Genomic DNA, 10057 nt, shown 5'->3' on the forward strand with positions numbered 1-10057 from the left:
GGAGTGTGCCTAGTCTGCTGCAGGGACCGCAAGGAGCCACGGTGGCTGGAGTGGGGGCTGCAGTGGAAGGAGAGGAGCGAGATAAGTGTCCTTGTCCCTCCATCCCTCCACCAACCCGGGAGGAGTGCAGCTCTTACTCTGAATGACATCCCACCCACTGAAGCATCTTAAGCACAAAGGCCAGGGTCTGACTTTCACTTTAAAATGATCACAATGGTTGTACTGATGAAAAAAGACTGTAGGAGGCATGGGAGGAAGCAGGGCGTCTGTCAGGAGGCTGATGCTGCCATCCAGGTGAGAGAAGATGGCACCTTGGATCCAGATGGGCAGTGGTGGGTTCTGGATATACTTGAAAGTTAGAGCCGTTGGGATTTCCTGACCAACTGGATGTGGGAGTGAGGGGGGGAGAGGGGTGGAGGACCACTCCTGGGCTTGGAGGATGGTGTCGATCCAGTAGGGGCTGGAGCAGGACCCTGGGAGCCTCTTGCTGGCCCTTCAATGCTGTGGCAGTGTTAGGGGAGTCCCCCGGGAGGCAGGAGGTGCCAGGACAGCAGGGGCACTTGGGGAGTTCTGCACAGCATGTCTGTTTCCGTGCTTACCCGCTGTTGGCAGCCCTGGATGTTGTGCTTATGGCTCAGCTTTTCCTCATTCTTTTCTCTTGGAGAATGAACCTAAAAGTAGGCTTAGATCTTAAACTTATTTTAAATTAAAAAATAGGTTTTTGATTCTCCAGTTAGATATCAGCGAGGTCTTCTGATTTTTAGGGGACAGTTGACTACGTTTAACTACCTGAAAACAAATGTTACTCATTAAGAGACATTAGTTAATTAAAACAAAATACTGAAAGTATACTAAACAAAAAAGAAAAAAATTAGGGAAAGCCTGAAACCTTTGGACACCACAGTTTTCTTTTTTTTTAATTTTTTAATTTAATTTAATTTATTTTTTTATACAGCAGGTTCTTATTAGTTATCTATTTTATACATATTAGTTTATTTTTGTCAGTCCCAATCTCCCAATTCATCCCACCCGCCCCCCGCCCCCACCCCGCCACTTTCCCCCCTTGGTGGACACCACAGTTTTTATCCTGACATTTTGATTGGAAGGGTGTTGTAACTCAGGAGACATTTTCTCTTAAAAGTACATACTTTGGGACTTCCCTGGTGGTGCAGTTGTTAAGAATCCGCCTGCCAATGCAGGGGACACGGGTTCGAGCCCTGGTCCAGGAAGATCCCACATGCCGTGGAGCAGCTAAGCCCGTGCGCCACAACTACTGAGCATGCATACTGCAACTACTGAAGCCCACGTGCCTAGAGCCCATGCTCTGCAACAAGAGAAGCCACCACAATGAGACGCCTGCGCACTGCAACGAAGAGTAGCCCCCGCTCCCCGCAACTAGAGAAAGCCCACGCACAGCAACAAAGACCCAACACAGCCAAAAAAATAAACAAATAAATAAAATTTTTAATAGCATATACTTTAAAATCAGATTGATACCATCATTGACGACTTTTCATTACAACTCTATAAGTTGGGGATAAATAAAAGCATAGTAGCCTAACCGACTTTTAATATTTCTTACATTTAAAAAAAATTTTTTTAGGGCTTCCCTGGTGGCGCAGTGGTTAAGAATCCGCCTGCCAATGCAGGGGACACGGGTTCGAGCCCTGGTCCAGGAGGATCCCACATGCTGCGGAGCAGTGAAGCCCGTGCGCCACAACTACTGAGCCTGTGCTCTAGAGCTCGCGAACCACAACTACTAAGCCTGCGAGCCTAGAGCCTGTGCTCCGCAACAAGAGAAGCCCACGCACCGCCGGGAAGAGTAGCCCCCGCTCTCGGCAACTAGAGAAAGACTGCGTGGGGCAACGAAGACCCAACACAGCCAAAAATAAATTAAAAAAAAAAAAGGATGGCTGGCTTCAGGAGGCTGCCTCCAACAAGAATTCTGGCCCTGGCCAGTGAATGCACACGCTCACGTGCGCATGTGTGTGCGTGTGTGTGCATTGGGAGGTTGTGTTTCCTGCTGTTAACGGAAAGAAGACAGGTTGATCAACTAGAACAAAGAGACCAACCCAATGGACATCATTGTCAACAAAGAGACAGCATGACGGTAGTTGCCAAGGAATATGAGGAATAAAAAGAAGAAGGAAGTACGATTATATTGTGGGTGAAGGAATAAAACTTTAAGCAGAAATATTGTAGGTAAAATAAAATAAGATAAAAGATTTTATACTAGAAAAAAATGTAGTTTTAATTGGAAAAATCATTGTGAACTCATGACCTTTAACAGAAATATGTTTTTCTGACTGCAGCCCATTAATATCAGCACTTCTGCCAACCCCTGACTCTCACTGAAAGGAATTGAGACTTCTTGAAGGATGATTCTGCATCTTGGAGCAAGGAAAATTTAGGATGGGCTTAGAAAACAAGGGTTTCAGACAGGTAATGGTGGAAGGATAAGGAAGTCAGGGACCAAAATGCAACAATTTTGACACCAAAAAAGAAAAAACAATTATGATTAACTGAAATGAGTAGAGTGTGTGAAAAACCTCAAGATAAAGAAGTTGATATATGATTTCTTAAAAGGATAAATATACCAAAATATGTTAACTTTAATCAACAGAGTGTCAATAAATCTGGACTTTTAAGATTAAATTAGTAGCCTCATACATTTGTTACTGTGTAATCAGGAAAGTGTGACTACAAGAAATTAATGTGAGACAGATAGTTCTGGAAAAAGGTAGAAATTGTACCAAGAACAGGAAAGACTGATCAAGACTAGTGGTCACACATAATAAACAGAAAGTATATGTGTGGGGGTCTCACAGTGGAGCAACTCCAAAGTTTTCCAAGATGAAGAATTACCCAAATATTCTAAAGGGGAGAGGGGAAACTTCCAGAGCTTACTGTTAATCATAATGAGATATGACAAAGCACACATACATTTTAAATATAATTGCAACAGACCCGGTCAGTACTGCATATCATCCAAATGATGAGACAGTGGGATTTGGCTAAGCAAGATTGTAGAATGCACTATTTTGGTGAGAGACACCAGGTTCCAAGGGATGAATTAGTACAATCTATTGATATAGCAAGTCAAGTTTAAGTAGAAAACGGGATCTTGGGTTGGAAAGTACGACCAGATCCATATCCTGGTCCAGAAGGTTTAGAATGTGGAAACCTAATCTTGGCTGGTCAGAGATAGTATTTTTTTTTTTTCTCTTGGTTCTGAAGATTACTGTAACCCTACGAAGACATAGGAAAAAAAATTGCTGTGAACGTACGAGAGTGCCAAAGAATCCTAGAAAGGGAACCCAAGAAAGTAAGAATAATATATACAGCGATGATGAAGGTGAACATTGACCCCCACAGTATTATGACTTATGTAACCACTTAAGTGTAACTGCCTAATGAGTTCTGCTATCTCTGTGGCGTTCTGTGGATGTTTTCTCTGCTTTTATGATATTCAAAGCATCATAAAGGGGACAGGGAACTGGAGTGTCACAGGGGCTGAGGCAATGTGGTGACTGCTGGTTAAGACACTAAGAGGTCTGTGACCTTCAATGAAAAGTTAAAGTCCCACCCTGAAAGCCCTGGGGTTGAAGCAGGATTCAGTTCACACTTTCTGCCTCACCCTAGAACCTTTGGGAGTCAATCTATCTTGAAAAATAAAGGCAAGTCTTAGTCATGACTTCCTCATCATCAGCTGCTTCAAGAGTTTGTTCCCCGCCTACTGGGGAGTAAACCTCTCCTGGGAACCCAGAGGCCATAGTTTCTCCATAGCCTACCCTGTCCTTTGGGTTTTCAACCTCTTTCTAATTTTCCGTTGGGAGCCTAAGAATGTCTTTTTATTGAGTCATTTGTGGAACTCGAAGCTACTCGAATTAATAATTTGTTAGCTGGTTTTTCCAACTATTTTCCAGCAAATAGCTGTCTATTTTTCATGTATCAGTCAACAGAGACTTTCGGAGGCCACTTCTGTGTTAGGCCCTGAGGCATGGTGGTGATCAGAGCAGGCACGAGCTGCCCTCACGGGGCTTGTAAGGGTCTAGTGGGGAAGACAGACGTGGCTCAATAAATCACACACCTGACACTTGCTAGAGAGGAAGGGTAAAGGGGGAGCTATGCATGGGCTTATCAGGGGCTCTTGATCTAGCCTGGGGGTGTGGGGTGGTTTCCTTGAGAAACTGATATGGAATGGGAAGGAATTTTCTTGTGAAGTGGGGGAAGAGTGTTCTGAGAAGAGGGCTGTGCAAAAGCCCCGAGGAACCAGGCTGTAGTACACAGACCGAGGCGAAGGTGGCGAGGCACCACCCAAGGTGCAGATCAAGCTGACTCCTGGAGGCCATATAAAGATTTTTTTCTTTTTTTGTGGTAAGAGCTTTATTGAGATCATTCACATACGATAGAATTTATTTATTTAACTTGTACAGTTCATTGGTTTTTAGTAGATCCACAAAGTTAAGTAATCACTACAACCAATTTTAAAACATTTTCATCACCATCCCCCCACCCCCCACCCCTCACCCCTCACCCCTCACCCCTCACCCCCCACCCCCAAGAAAATTTTATACCGTTTGGCAGTAATCCCCATTCTCCCCATTTGGGTTCTGGACCCAGTTTCAATGTGTGTATATGGGTGTTTCCCCAAACATCCAACAAGCAATTATGGGGACACAGCCTGGGTGTCCTACAATTCAACTCAATTCTGACACCGTCTACCTGGACATTGAGGTTAAGGGCTCAGTTCTCCAAGACTGCCCTCCCCTCCAACCCTCCATTCAGAGGCCAGTCTTTTTTTTTTTTTTTGGCGGCGCATCATGCGGGATCTTCCCTGACCAGGGCTCGAACCCCTGTCCCCTGCACTGGCGAGCAGATTCTTAACCACTGCACCACCAGGGAAGTCCCCAGAGGGTAGTCTTAAGCCCAGGTTGTCACCTGTGCCTCTGACCCACTGACTATAGATCAGAGGTTCCATCGACCCCCTCCTTGGGTTCGACTAACTTGCTAAGTGGCTCAGAGAACTCAGAGAAACATTTTACTTAACTAAATTACCGATTTATTATAAGAGGATATAAACTCAGAAACAGCCAGACAGAAGAGATGCCTAGGGCAATGTATGGGGAAAAGTCATGGAGCTTCCATGCTCTCTCCACACAACCCACTCTCCCCGAATCTCTTTGTGTTCGCCAACCCGGAAGCTCTCCAAATCCCACCCTTCTGGGTTTTAGGGAGGCTTCATTACATAGGCATGACGGATTACATCATTGGCCATTGGCAGTTGATTCAACCTCCAGTCCCTCTCCACCCCCCCACCCCCCCCCCCGACCCCGGAGGTCAGGAGGGGTGGGACTGAAAGTTCCAACCTTCTCGTCACGTGGTTGGTTCCCTAGCAACCAGCCCCCATCCTTAGGTGCTTTCCAAAAGTCACCTCATTAACATAAACTCGGGTGTGGTTGAAAGAGATTTGTTATGAATATCAAGACACATTTATTGCTCTTATCACTTAGAAACTCCAAGGGTTTTAGGAGCTCTGTGCCAAAAACCAGGGACAAACACCACGTATATTTTTTATTACATCATATACTAGGCTGGTATGTTTTGAGTTTGAGGCACTGTTAGAAATTCAGGTTAAATGGGTAGTTGAATGAACAGCTCTAGAAAGCAGTGGAGACTGGTCTGGAAGGAGATAATTTGACAGTCACTGGGAGACAGGCAGAGGCCCTGCAGGAAACAGATGTATGCTCCAACTGCTTGCTTCGAGGAGAGTTTAAGAAAGGGGCTGTTGTAGGGTTGAAGGAAATCAATTAAAAAAGAGAGCAGGGACTTCCCTGGTGGTGCAGTGTTTAAGAATCCTCCTGCCAATGCAGGGGACACGGGTTCGAGCCCTGGTCCGGGAAGATCCACATGTCGCGGAGCAACTAAGCTTGTGCGTCACAACTACTGAAGCCCGTGCGCCTAGAGCCACCGCAATGAGAAGCCCGAGCACCACATCGAAGAGTAGCTCCCACTCGCTGCAATGAAGACCCAATGCAGCCAAAAATAAACAAATTAAAAAAAATAAATTTAAATGTGGCATGTTTAAAAAAAAAAAGTACATAACTGGAGGGATTATATTTGCAGAACAGAAAGTAAATATTAAAAAAAAAAAAGAGAGACTGTCCTTATTCTTAGGAGCTGTGTGAAGTACTTAGAAGAGAAGGAGTCCTGATGTCTGAAAATTACTCTTAAATGAATGACCAAAAAATAAGAATATGTATATATATCTAGTGAGAGAAAGTGATAAGGCAAGTAAGACAAAATGTGACTAGTTGGTGATTTAGACGCAGGGCATATAAAAGTTCATTGCACTTTATTTTTTATTTAAAAAAATTTTCAAAATAAAAAGTAGGGAAAAAACTAACACCTGCTTAGTATAGAACAACTGAGAAAAAATAGCAACAGGGAAAGAAGAAAATACCCATGATTCCACCACCTAAAGATAGTCAATGTTGACATTTTGGTGTATTTCCTTTCATTTTTCTTAGGCACTTAAAAACTGTATTTGATGTTAGTATATATACACACAGACCCACTGATAGTTTAAATTTAAATAAGACATGTTTGAATAACACATTGTTTCAACTTAGATGAGTAGAAGGGAACAGAAATAATTCTAAATATTCAGAAGTTTTTAAAAGAACCTAAAATTGGGAACTTCCCTGGTGGTCCTCAGGTTGAGACTCCGCACTCCCAATGCAGGGGGCCCGGGTTCGATCCCTGGTCAGGGAACTAGATCCTGCATGCAGCAGCTAAGATCCCACATGCCCCAACTAAAGGTCCCGCATGCCACAGCAAAGATCCTGCACGTGGCAACTAAGATCCGACACAGCCAAGTAAATAAATAAATACTAAAAAAAAAAAAAGAACCTAAAAAATTCGATATTCTAGTGCATCATTTAACCATGTATGAGCCATTTTTCTATTGCAGTACCTCAGGCAGTATGGTACGGTGGTCAGAGCCCAGGCATGGTGGTCAATTGCCTGGGTTTGAATCTGGCTCAGACTAGCTCTGTGACCTTGAGGAAGTTTCTTAGCTTTCTGATTCTGCTTCCTCCTCTGTAAAGTGGTGATAATAATTCGTGTTGGTAGGATGAAGCAAGTTATATGTGCAAAGTCTTTAGAAGAGTGACAGGCATCTCACCATCACCACCATCATCACCACCACCATTATCATCATCACCACCACCATCACCATCACCACCATCATCATCATCATCATCATCACTATTATTAGCTCGAGGAACCAGGTGGTAAGGATGACTCAGTAAGTTATTTTTTGTTTTGTTTTGGTTTTGATTCTTAAACCAAAGAGACCAAGGTCCTCAAGCATTCACAATCCTTAGAAGTCACCTACAGATAGTGATTAATCTGAATCTCAAAGGCACAGAATCAGCTTATTTCTCTCTCTGCTGGTGCCATCACCCCAAAGGCAGCAATGACAAGAGAGCAAGTCCTTCCTTTTTTTTATTTTTGGCTGCAACCAAGGATCGAACCCATGCCCCTCGCAGTGGAAGAGTGGAGTCCTAAATACTGGACCACCAGGGAATTCCCTTTTTTTTTTTTTAAATTTTTTACCTCCTTTCTTTTTATTTTCCACCTCTCTCCTTATCCTCCTTAGTCTTTTTTCCACCTCTCTCCTTATCCTCCAAGTCTTCCTGATCGCTTGTCACTTGCCAGCTTTAAATTCTCCTCAAAACTATCTCAGCCTCAGATATCGTCAGCTGACATTACTTCCCAGAACCTTGCTGTCATTTTCTGTTCTGCCTGGAATACAGCTGCTTCACTCCAGCACTTGTGGGGTAGCATTCTATCAAGTTAGCCTAAAAGAGCTCGTCTCTGGCTACACAAAGAGTGCTTCCATCCTTATTTTTGTTTTGTTTTGAAATTTTTTAACTGCCCTCCCCTACTGAAGATTATGGAAGAATAAGAGAAGATAAAAGTTAATCTTACTGTATAGCGTGGGAAACCTGGCTAGACATTTGAAATGCCCAAATATACCACAATCTGACTAGAGAATATTCTGGCAGTGGGTAACAACAGCTATGAAACTTTTCAAACCTTTGACCCAGTATTACCAGTTTTGGGAATATACCCCAAAGAAATAAACTAAAAGGGAAAAAATGTAACTCGTGCAAAGATGTTTGTGTGCTGCTATTTTTAAGAGTGAAGAATTGGAAATAATCCAAATGCCAAATAAGGGAATGGCTTGGCAAATTATGGTATAGGGACATAAGGAGAGAGACACCAGGGAACTATTTTCAAGGACAAGAGTATAGCCTCTTCTGGCTCTAGGGAATGCGTAGATTAAATTATTTTAAGTGACAAAGAACAACAAATGAAAAGTTTGCAACTGTGTAAAATGTGTGTTGTGCAGAAAAGTTTGGAAGTGAATTTTGAGGAAAGGAAAATGTATTTCAGAGTTGAGTGTGATACCTCTGCTGTAAAGCTGCGTGTGAATTACTGGAAAGTTGTGAACTGCCGTAAAGTTGCAAACATCTATTGCAGTACCTTCTGGGGTCTGACCCTTTTGACAGCTATAAGAGCACAGCAGGTAGATAATCGTAATATAAATCAACCAGTGAGCTTTGTTTTGCCCCTGCAGTAGAAGCACGGAGGCAACATCTTCATAGTTCTGTGCCAAGGCCTGGGAAAATATGAACTCTGGCATCAGAAGTCTTTGCTCTAGAATCTAGAGACACCAAGAGCTGCAGAAAAGACATGCTGGGTATTAAAACCTGTTTGGAATCAGACCCCTGGCAGATCAATACTCAGACCTTGCTGAGGGCTCACCAATAACCAGGCAAGTGGCGGGGACCTATTTTTTTAACAGGGAGAGAGGAGAAAATTAGATTTCAGAGGCCAGAATGTATGAGACATGCCAAAGAAATATTTACCAAAAAGTAACACAGACTCTTCAATTACTATTTACAGACTCAGGCCTACAGTAGACTCCCACTTCTTTTTTTAAAAATTAGGAATGCAAGAGTTCAGAATAGGAAACTGGATAGTCATAGCAAGAAACTAAGAGGACATTAAATCAAGGCGCTATAAACAACAGGAAGGCGATGGATAGATGTTTGTGGCAAGTTCAGGGGCGTATAGAGTATTTTTTTAATAATATATCTTGGGTATGAGTTAATTTTTAACAACTAGAAAACAAGGAAACACGTTCACTGGAATGAATTGTTATTAGTTAAAGTTTACACATCATTTAAAAAATTTTTTATTTTATTTATTTATTTATTTTTGGCTGTGTTGGGTCTTCATTGCTGCGTGCGGGCTTTCTCTAGTTGTGGCGAGTGGGGACTACTCTTCATTGCGGTGAGCAGGCTTCTCATTGCAGTGGCTTCTCTTGTTGTGGAGCAGGGGCTGTAGGCGCACGGGCTCAGTAGTTGTGGCTTGCAGGCTCTAGAGCACAGGCTCAGTAGTTGTGGCGCACGGGCTTAGTTGCTCTGTGGCATGTGGGATCTTCCTGGACCAGGGCCCGAACCTGTGTCCCCTGCATTGGCAGGCAGATTCTTAACCACTGCACCACCAGGGAAGCCCTACACATCATTTAAAGTCATTTTTTCTAGTGAAGTTTTACCTTATCATCATCCGAAGGCTATTTGGCCTGGGATGGATTTTTTTCTTTCTCAGCCTTAACTTGGGCGGTAAGACACAATCAAATTTGGATTTTTTTTTCCATCAGCCACTAACAGAAATTAAAACAGGAGTTTGTACGAACACTATTGGACACTGAATTTTGTAGCGATGAGACATCAAAGTATCCCATCTCTTCTATCCTCTCCAAAGAAGCCAAGTCCAAGCTCAGCAGAGTTAAGCGCCCGTGTTATGCAGTGTGTCTTAACCAAGTTCTTTGTTCATCTAAGAATGTGTTTTGTTTTACTCATTCCTCTCCCTGGTGATTTAACAACAATGTTAAGTACATCCAGAGCCTTTGGGGCCGGGGTGGGGTTTGTCTCCCAAACTCTTGCAATTGGTGGCTTCCTGCCAAGACACCACCCCTCTT

This window comes from Eubalaena glacialis, chromosome 19, assembly GCF_028564815.1.
Source record: "Eubalaena glacialis isolate mEubGla1 chromosome 19, mEubGla1.1.hap2.+ XY, whole genome shotgun sequence".
Taxonomy (NCBI): Eukaryota; Metazoa; Chordata; class Mammalia; order Artiodactyla; family Balaenidae; genus Eubalaena; species Eubalaena glacialis.